The following is a 9,924-nucleotide window of genomic DNA, read 5'->3' as shown; positions in this document are numbered from 1 at the left end:
TATTCTTCTGTTCTTCCTTTTTAAAGAAGCCATTGCAGCCTCCCCCCTCACCCCCTGCTTCTTTCTGTCAAGTCAGTATTAGAATCAAGAGGCCTCTAGAGTGATCTATGATACAGCATCCTTCCTTTCCCTCCAGACACTGAAAATTTAGGCTGACAGGTTTTTCATGAGGAAAGTAATCATTTCGGGTTACTGGCATCTCAGCACTTTCCCATATGTTTGCTGTTTTGTTTTATTCTATTTAATGAAGTCATGATTAGTAAAAAGCCTTGTTTGAGGAATTTTGCACACTAAAGTGGATAATTTAATCATTAGACAGGAAAGGCTCAGAGGAGATTTTTTTTCTCTATTATATGTAAGGAATTAGTTACATTAATGAGATTGTGATAAATATATATCCTGTGTTCTTTCAGACATGATAGCAATGAACATTTTTATGGCCTAAACATACGTTTCCAGAAGGGCAACACATGCGTAATTTGCATGAAATGCATGTGTCTGAAGAATTAGAATTAGAATATGTTAACTATGAGTAGAAGAATATGAATGGAGTAATAAAGTTGCATTTGGTTGTAAAAACAAAATCAGAAAGAACTTAAAACCTGCTTGTTAAATCAGTGTGGCTTGTGTTAATAAAAACTTGGTATGACAGATGGAATGTACTTTGACTATCTATAACTAAACATATTAGACACCAAGCTAATGGCTACTGGTCACCAGCGGCAAAGGCTTAAACCACGGAAACTTGTAACTTGCTTTAGGATTCACATATATGAAGCAAGGTGTGTTACCAATTGCAGAGCGCAAGTTACGCTTCTACAAAGAGGTAAAATTAGCAATATTCATAAATAAATTTTTGATTGTGAAAGATGTGTAGCCATAGCAACAAAAATTTTCAATTTTTCTAATGCCTAGATAATAGGATCCTGTGCACCTGCCTTGGAGGGTCTGAGTAAAAGCTTGGTACCACTTCAAAAGCAAAGCAATACTTGAGAGCTTCTCGAAACTAAAGCCTAGATTTTAGACAGATCCTACCGAGCTTTTAACACTCAAAATACTGTAAGTCAGTGTGAAATTCGACACACAATTTACTTAAACCCTGACCCACATAAATCACATTTAGGAATAACTCTTTTGCCATTCAGGTCTTTGCATCTTTTCAATTCAAATAGAGGGGCAGTATACAAGGACAGTGACACTGATTCTACATAAGGCCCAGAGCAGTCATAAAATATCTGTTCTTTCTTTCAAAGACAGATAAAGTCTGGGTTCGAACAGCCTGACTAGATCTGAACAACTTTTTATTTTATTGCTAGCCCTATAAGACAGATGAGTACAAATCTTTTCTTTCTGTAAAAACAACCAAACACCTGAGTGTTGGGAAGAATTAAATTCCCATGTACAAGTCTATGTTCTCATTCAAAGTATCTAAGATCTTGGAAATTCTGGCTATTTCTTCCTCTAAAGAAGACACTGTTCTCTGCTGTAAAACCTTCAGTTCTCTCCTTTTTTCTGGCTTCCCTGTATGTTTCTTCTCATTCCAAAATATTGTTGTTTATCAGGGTTTTTTTTCTTCTCATTGCTGGCCGTACCTTCTGGCAAATCAAAGCTGTGTACTACAAGAGCGCTTCCTTCTTCAATTCAGAAGCGTTACTTGATTTAGTGTCCTGAATCAGGTTGTGGGAACTTGAAGGGGTCATTAGCAGATTATGAAAGCTACAAACTATAAACTGTCCTTAAGGACCCTGTTTTTAAGACTCCAGTAAGTCCACAGCAGTGCAACCGGTTTGCTAACATTGAACACAGCTGATTCTCAAGCTTTTGATGACTTCCTGCTTTTTTACAGCAACAAGCTCCTCGTATCGTTCTACAGTTCTGCCTTTCTTACAGCTCTCACAGCTTTTTCCTTTCCTGTGAATCTGATCCCTACTCTTCCATCTCTGTTTTGCACTTTCCACTCTCTCTGTTACATGAAACAGTTAGGCAAGCAATTTCCTCTTCCTTGAGATGTCTCTTTTTAAAAGCTCCTTCACTTGATAGGCATCTCAGTGTTTATTTCTATGAAGAATGCATTCCCTGAGTGACTGAATTCTTCTGCCTAAATGAGTTTGGAAAAAAGGTCAGGATCAAATTGTCTGAAAAGAGTGACGTATGCAAAGGATGTCCATAAAGGCAAGATAAAGAACAACATACCAACATGCACATCTTGCTCAGTGCAAGTTGATATTGCGCCAGGGAACTGAACTAAAATTATATTATTGATGCTTGTCCTACATCTTCTGATCATTGTTAATAAATCAGCCACCCCAATAATGATTTATGAGTAGATAATGTGCTCTGCATCTTTCAGAAATATAAGATAAGTTAATGCTACAATAGAAGAAGTCTTTAAAATGGTTTACCATTTGTCAGAGGGTCTTTGAACTTCCTAGTTGATAGAGTAAGGCATTCCTTTTATGTAGAAAGTTTGAATATGAAATCAGATGGAAAAATATGGAAGTACTTAACACCTCTATTTTTTCTGGGACAAACCCGTCTACCAACACAACTGCTTTTGAACATAATGTATTAACACTAATTATGCTGAAAATAGGATAATAAAATTTAGAGGTGAACTTAATGTGTGAGCTTAGTGGAAAGCCAATTTAAATGGATAAAATTTTCTACTTCCTCAAACTGTCTTAGCCTCTATGTTTCATCATTGTCCTTTAGTCAGCTTCATCATTGATCATGCATTGTACTCCATGTGAGTGAATTACTGAACAGACTTCAGCATAATCAAAATTTACACAAGGCTTTTCTCCAGCTGTTCTCCAGCACATTTCTCATGCTGATTGGGGCATGCAGCTCTAGAATACACAGACACTGACCGAAGTTTTGTTTTAACACTGTACATATATTCTGTCTGAAATACCCTTACTGCATTTATCAGGATGTTAGGACTGCAAACCAAACCAAGATGGTAAGATGAAAGAGACTTAGAAAGAAGAAAAAAAATTACAAAGCACTTCTGACAAAATGTTTTGTTTTCCAAGACTGAAAAACCTGTTTGTTTTTTTTTTGTTTTTTTTTTTTCCCCTGGGTGAGGCTTCTGAAGATTCGGAAATGATTGAGCTTTCCATCACCACTGGAAGACCTGTTCTAACAGACTAACTACCCTGCTACCAGAGATTTAAATGGGTCGTGAAAGACTTTCTTCAAACTTTCATTACTTATTTGAGGATTTGACCCACCATCTTCCACACTCCTCAGAATTTATTAATAAGTCACAATCAGTTGGTCTTTGGCCTCCAAAATACCTATGCTATATCTCCGGAGATACTTCATTAACTAAAGCCTTTATAGCCCGCTGTATAAAGAATTTGTGAAGTGCTAGATAGAAATTAAAATACTAAGTTTTAGGAAAACTTCATGGAAACCTGAGCCGCACTGTGGAAATTCACTTTGTAGAGCCACAAGTATAAATTCTTAAAAAAAGTAATTGGTTTTATCTTCCCTTCATTTTTATTCTGATGCTGTTAAGTACAGATGTCTCTGGCTAGATTTTTGTTTGCATAATAGGTTATCTCCTGGGTGCTGTTCCCCATCATGCCAACATCAGAGGGGAAATCCATGATCTAGTTTTCCCTTATATGACAGCCAACTCAGGATTACACAAAACTGGGAAGGCAAGACCAGTGACAATTACTGGTTACTTATCTAATTTCATGCAGTCTTTCTCTAATTATGCATTTTTTTAAAGTAAGGCTTGATGGCCCTTACAATTCCTTTTAAGCCATTTTTTTTTCCTACTTCTTTTCCATGGCTTTTCGTAGACCTTTCAATAACAACATTCCAAATCTCTCCCTCGCAAAACTGAAGGATCTAGTCTGTAGTTAAGATTACGTCTTTCATTCTTTGGTAGTCCTTAAAAAATAAGTACATATAATTGCTGATTTGCTGTTCTTCTTGTGTTTGTGTGCTTGGCCATTATTTGGATCCTTATTACTGTGTTTGTTTAGAAGGGCAAGAAGATGACAGAATCAAGTCTTTGTTGCTTGCATTTCTCTGTGATAGCAAAAGAATATGAACAAAGTCCTATCTTAGTAAGAAGTAAGAGTATAGTAAGAGTATAGTAAGGACAAAGAACAGGAAACAGTATCTTCCTTTGCTTGGGAATCAAAATCTTGCAGACAGTTTTTGACCCAGGCAGCTCTATCTCTGCTTCCTCTAAGATCTATGCTATCTGCCCTCTCTTTGGTTTTCTCTGAGCTTTCTGAAAGTCACACATCTAGTTTCATCAGCTGTAGGCACAACCCTTCAGTTTATAACTTCTCCATAAGTTTCTTCTTGTTCAGATATTTCCAAGCAGCACAACAGATATTAAATATAGTGTCTTCCAGATTTCCAGTTATTTAACTTTTCAGGAAGGCATTGATGAATTCTTTCATCAGCTCTAGATGGAAGATGGCTAGAAGCTTGTCTGCTTTAACAAGGTCTGTGTTTCTTACAGATCAAAGGCATCTTTACTGGCACAAATGCTTCCAGCACGATTGCATATTTTCCCAATTAATATTGTTATATAAATCTCTCCAAAATTCCTAGGAGTGGGAGGTTTAGGAACTGCTGGGTTATTTTTGAAGATTATTTATAAAAGACTGTTATCCACATTCTGTGAGACAAGCCACACAAATGGGACATTCTGAAAGGTAAAAAATAGAAAATGTAACCTCACTTCTTGGCACTATGCTAATTTTTGTTTGGCAAAAGCTTTTTTTCTGCTCTTTAGTCAAAGAAAATAACGGGAAAAGTTCTTTATATTGTTAAAAAATCTTGAATGTGACTTTAATATATAACAAGGGTGTGAAATTAAACAAGAAATTAATGAACATGGATTAATTCAACTCCTTGATTTGGGCAATTTCACTGAAAGAAGGAGATATTGTTAGAATTCTCTGCAGATTTCCTTCAAATAGCAGCACATGAGCCTTCATAATCACCAACAAATTTATATTCATATATTTTACAGTCTTGTGGGTTGATTGGTCAATAGCGGATTTATACACAGTAAAATATGTATGAAAGGATTATGAGCTACAGAAGGACTGGAGTTTTGGGATCAGGAAACAGACAAAGATAAAATGTCCTGGAACACTTGCGAAGTAAAGAACTGGATAGGTGGTAGGAGGACAAGGTTGCAGCAATTCTGGCCCATCTAACCAGTGGCATGTCCTGGTCCTTGCTAAATCCACTAGGCATTCTAAGAAGGCCTCTTTCCTCCAGGGCGGGGGGAAGATACGTGCTGCCATACCAAAGGGAAAATAACAGGCTTATAATGACATTGATGCTCTCTCCTGCATCTACACATCCATTTTGGATGTGGGAAGATGGCCTTATAGGTCTTTCTCATGCTGTACTTTCTGGGCTGATTTAATGCAACCTTGATTTTTCATCTAAATCAGCTGTGTGAACTACGTTCCTTTGTATGGGCAGGAAAAGGATCACCGTACTGTGCCTCTGTAGAGTGGAATAATGGCCTGTACGGGGGACCCCTCCTCAAAAGAATTAGCTGACTAATAAATTAGTGAAGCTAGCATTATGGTAGTGCTTTATAGAGCACTTAGTGCATGTTGATTCTCAGCTGAGGCTTGCTGCAGGCTTAAGTATCGCTTAAGCATATTTTTAGAAGAATAAAGGCTGAGTGAATGGCATCATGATTTATATCCTAGGTGTAAAATAGCTACCCTGATGCATTGTATTACAGGCCTGCAACACTATTACAGACAACTTTTAGGCTCTCTGCCAGATTCATTCAAGTACATTATCTAAGTGGTCCTGCATTTTGAGGAGAAACTCAAAATGCTGTTTCTGTCTGTATATTCACCCTATATTTTAATGTTTTCTCCAATAATACTTTGCTATACTTGTTCTTCTCTCCTTCATCACAAATCTTATGACTTAACATATAAAAACCAGTCATCAAATTAGACGTTTTTACAACAAATGCATTCAGAACTCCCCACTAAACTAATGCCAGCAAGCACTTTATGTGTTAAGAAAAAATAATATTGCCCTTTACCTTTAATACATTCAGCTTGTACCAGAGGATGATGACTGTCTCTTGGATTCAGCTGGCTTTCATGACATTACTTTTTAAATGCATGAAATTTTCCAAGAGTTTTCACAGTTAGCCCAAGACTGTGCCCCTTAAAACTAGCTGAAATTTTGGCAGTGACCCAAAAGAGGTGATTTGGAGACCCCAACTTTGAGACTAGCCAAAAGGCTTAGATATAACTTTTTCATTCTATACAAGCAGTACAAAATTAATATTTTCTTTATTTTTAAAATGTTCATTTATATATTACTTGTCAAAATATTAGAGCAAAATCTTTTATTTCTGGTCACAGATATTTCCCATTAAAATAAATTGTAAGCTGCTTTCTCAGTATGAAACAGTATTGCTTTAGTTGCCTAGTAACAAAAAAAAAAAAAAGAAAAATGTTGAAAAGCAGGACTTTGGAGCCGGTAAAACAAACAACAATATTTACATCAATAGAGTAAGAGAATTCTTGCTGTCTTGGTGATGAGTGCAAGTTTATCACATTTACAATGTTTACTGTTTGAAATGCTGGCTAAATCTGTATGAAAATCTTAATTTGTCTATGTCCACTCATATTGTAGGAGCAGAAAGGTGCAATGTGTGGTCTTTTCTATTGCAGTGTCCCATTAAATTTTCTTCACAACACTGTGAATATTCCAAAGGCAGTTCACTTCGATTTAATTAGTGTTGCTTATGAAAGTTGACTACTATATCTATCGTTCCTTTGCAGTCTGTGACATTCTTACATTTTTATCGTAGCAGTTATAGAATTTTTCTTAGGAACAGCATTTTTTGTTACTGTCACACAGTACACTAACTCATTGCAAATATATGCAATACATTTTTCATCAGATTGTCACAGAATTTCAATAATTCAATATAATTCACAAAAATAGCAGTTCACTTTAAGACTCACTCATAAGCATACATAAGCATTCATAAATCTGTTTGCACAATGAAAATTGCTAGACTTATTATTGATATTTTATATAATCATTGTTGAGATAAAATCTTTGCTGTTTGCCTGGCCACAAACTGCGTATTTTCAGCACCCACATACATTCACTAAAACTGACAGCTTCTCTCTGATAAATCATGTCTGATGATTGTCAGCAGTGCAATCAGTAAAATAACACAACAGCAATCACACAACACCTTTACCCCTATTTGGGTGGGGACAAGGTCTGCCCTGGTATCCCAGACCCAATCCTATACATAGATGCATGCGGACAAGCCCCTCAGGTTAATAAGATGCCTCAAAGATGCCATTTTGCAGCAAACAGATGTGATAGCAGATTCAGAAGGGAAGGTTTAATATTGTGAACCAAATTGATTTTTAGAGTTAGCAATGGGACAATTTGTTCAAACTGAATTTGAAAATACACTGCAAGGTATATGGTGAACAACTGCAGAAAATAACTGATTTCAGATTCTCTAATTTTAGGGGGAAAGGGTGAGTGTTGGTAAGAACAGGCAAAAAAATTAGGATCCTCTTTCATATGAAGGAACACTTTTTTTTTTTGCCAAGATAACAAGAGTGGCACTTAAGAGAAGTTATGATGATGATAATTTTTGAAGGACATGTTCAATTAATAACCTGTAGGTAGGTAGGGGAGGGAGAAGGAGGAAAAGGAATGCATGAAGCTATGTCATACATGCATGTGTGTTTGTGTTCCTAGCATATGGTAAAGAAAGGACAGTGAGAAAGAGGGACAAGTGACACAGGGAACGCAGAAAGGATGTGACTGAGACAGAAGGGTAAAACAAAGAGAAAATGGTCTCTGTCTCATTACCATTTAACTCTGAGCAACTAGAAAAGAAGAATGACATTTCCTCAGAGCATAACAGATATAGTCCACTGAAAAAGCTAAATATTCTTTGCAGGTTTTTTTTTTACTATTATTATTTTAGAGCCAAAATGTTCTTCTGTGTGTTCTCTGATGAATCAGACATACAGTACTTCTGAAAGTGCTTCACATTGGCAGGGGGTCCTGATGAAGAACAGTGATATTCTAGACCATTCTCAGTGAATAAGAGCCGGCAAATATGTTACAGCAAGGTTAACAAAATAGATTTTCCTGGGAGAATGGTGGTTTGTCAGAATCTGAAGCTTGGGATTTTTTCAGGAAAATGCCAGTTTTTGTGAAAACTTAGTTAGGAGGGGTTTCTTAGATCAAGATCTGTGCTATGGTCACTTATACAATCTGGGGGAGACCTGGCAGTGTCATTCCTACTGCACCCTGTGCAGTCTCAGGACCTGGGGTGCAGGCTGTGGCTGTACGCAGTGGTGTGGGTATGCTGACAGCTTAGGGTGTTCCGCTTGTCATCGTGCTGGTGACATCACTTCCTGCCTTTTTTGGCAGGTTCTTCTTCAGGTGCAGGAATACTGGCCTCACCCACAGCTATGCAGGCACAGTTGCAAAGATGGTGCTTTGTGAGGTGGCCTTGGAAACAGATGCCCACCATCAAGCCAATACTGCTGCTGAACTTTTTGCATCAGAAAAGCGCAACCCGAATGTATGTATGTGTGTATATATTATCTCACATATATATACATGTTTTTCAATATATATATTTATATAGGTGTTTATCTGCAAATTATATGGGTTGGTCATTAAATTGAAATGTATAACTGATATGAGAGATGACTTCAAATTGGCACATCAACAGTATAATGGGAAATAAAACTTCTATGTTAAATTGACAAGGTTAGAAAATGGTTTTGTTTGATTATTTGTTTGCGATATTTGCCCTGCTAGTAGAACAGCTGCGTAGGGAATAAATGCACATGACATTTTGGGTCAATTTTTATGTGTGCTGAGTTTCAATAAGTTGTGCTACTGTATGCTCAATACAAAGCAATAGGAAATACACTGGAAAGAGGCTTAAGACATTCTTTTTGACAGATTGTTTTTCCCTGCTCACTTGTTGATTTAGTTAGTTAATCTTGGCTAGATTTGCAAGACATAATGTGAACCTGTTTCCTTGTAGGATACACAAATCAACGGTCCCAGAGTAGCCAAATATTCTGTGTTTGTTTTAAATAGTCTATTACAGAGACATTAACACCTAAAAACCAAACAAAATGGGTAAAACCCCCTTATAATTATATTGTCTTTCAGGATTGCAATCTGACCGAACTCTAGATTTCTACAGTGCCATTCTCTTCTGCCCTTGTAGTCAATGGAAAGACTTGGGCTTGATTCACATGATTAAATGTGATTTATATGATTAAACTGATATCAGGTTGAGAAATATGACACCATAAAAAAGGCTATTTCTCTGTGCATAGTTTAGCTACACTGGAAGGGATCCTCTCTCCCCTTCAATTTCTTTCTGCATAAGAATTAGCCTTTCCACTTTTTTGTTCTCAATGGGACACTGATGATGATGTGTCAGTAGTAATTTGTGGCTTTGCATGTTTCCAAGATTTTTTCAAGATCTGGGAGTTTGTTAAAGTATGTCAAATTCATGGTTGTGCTGTTATGGAACCCTTGTGTGAAGCTGCAAGTGAGGTTCCAAAGAGCTGTGAAGAAGGGACAAACACATTGTCAGTCATAGAGGAGAGTTAAAAACACAATGGGAGAAGAAACTTCTGTTTTTTCTTCAAATTGTACAGAATACTAATAAGGATTGCATGGTACATTGGTTAACAGTATGTCATCTAAACATGGAGGTACTGATTAGTCCAAGAACATACTCTTGAGTGTATAATTGATTTTATGTGGAACAGTGGCTAAATAGAGAGTAATGAATAAGTCAATAAAAAGTGAAAGGGGGAAAAATAAAGCATTAAAAGGGTAATTCCCACTAAAAGCAAAAAAAGTATTAAAAGGAAAAGACTT

This window comes from Pelecanus crispus, chromosome 1 (genome assembly GCF_030463565.1).
Source record: "Pelecanus crispus isolate bPelCri1 chromosome 1, bPelCri1.pri, whole genome shotgun sequence".
In the NCBI taxonomy this organism is placed as follows: Eukaryota; Metazoa; Chordata; class Aves; order Pelecaniformes; family Pelecanidae; genus Pelecanus; species Pelecanus crispus.
This window is presented reverse-complemented; position numbering follows the sequence as displayed.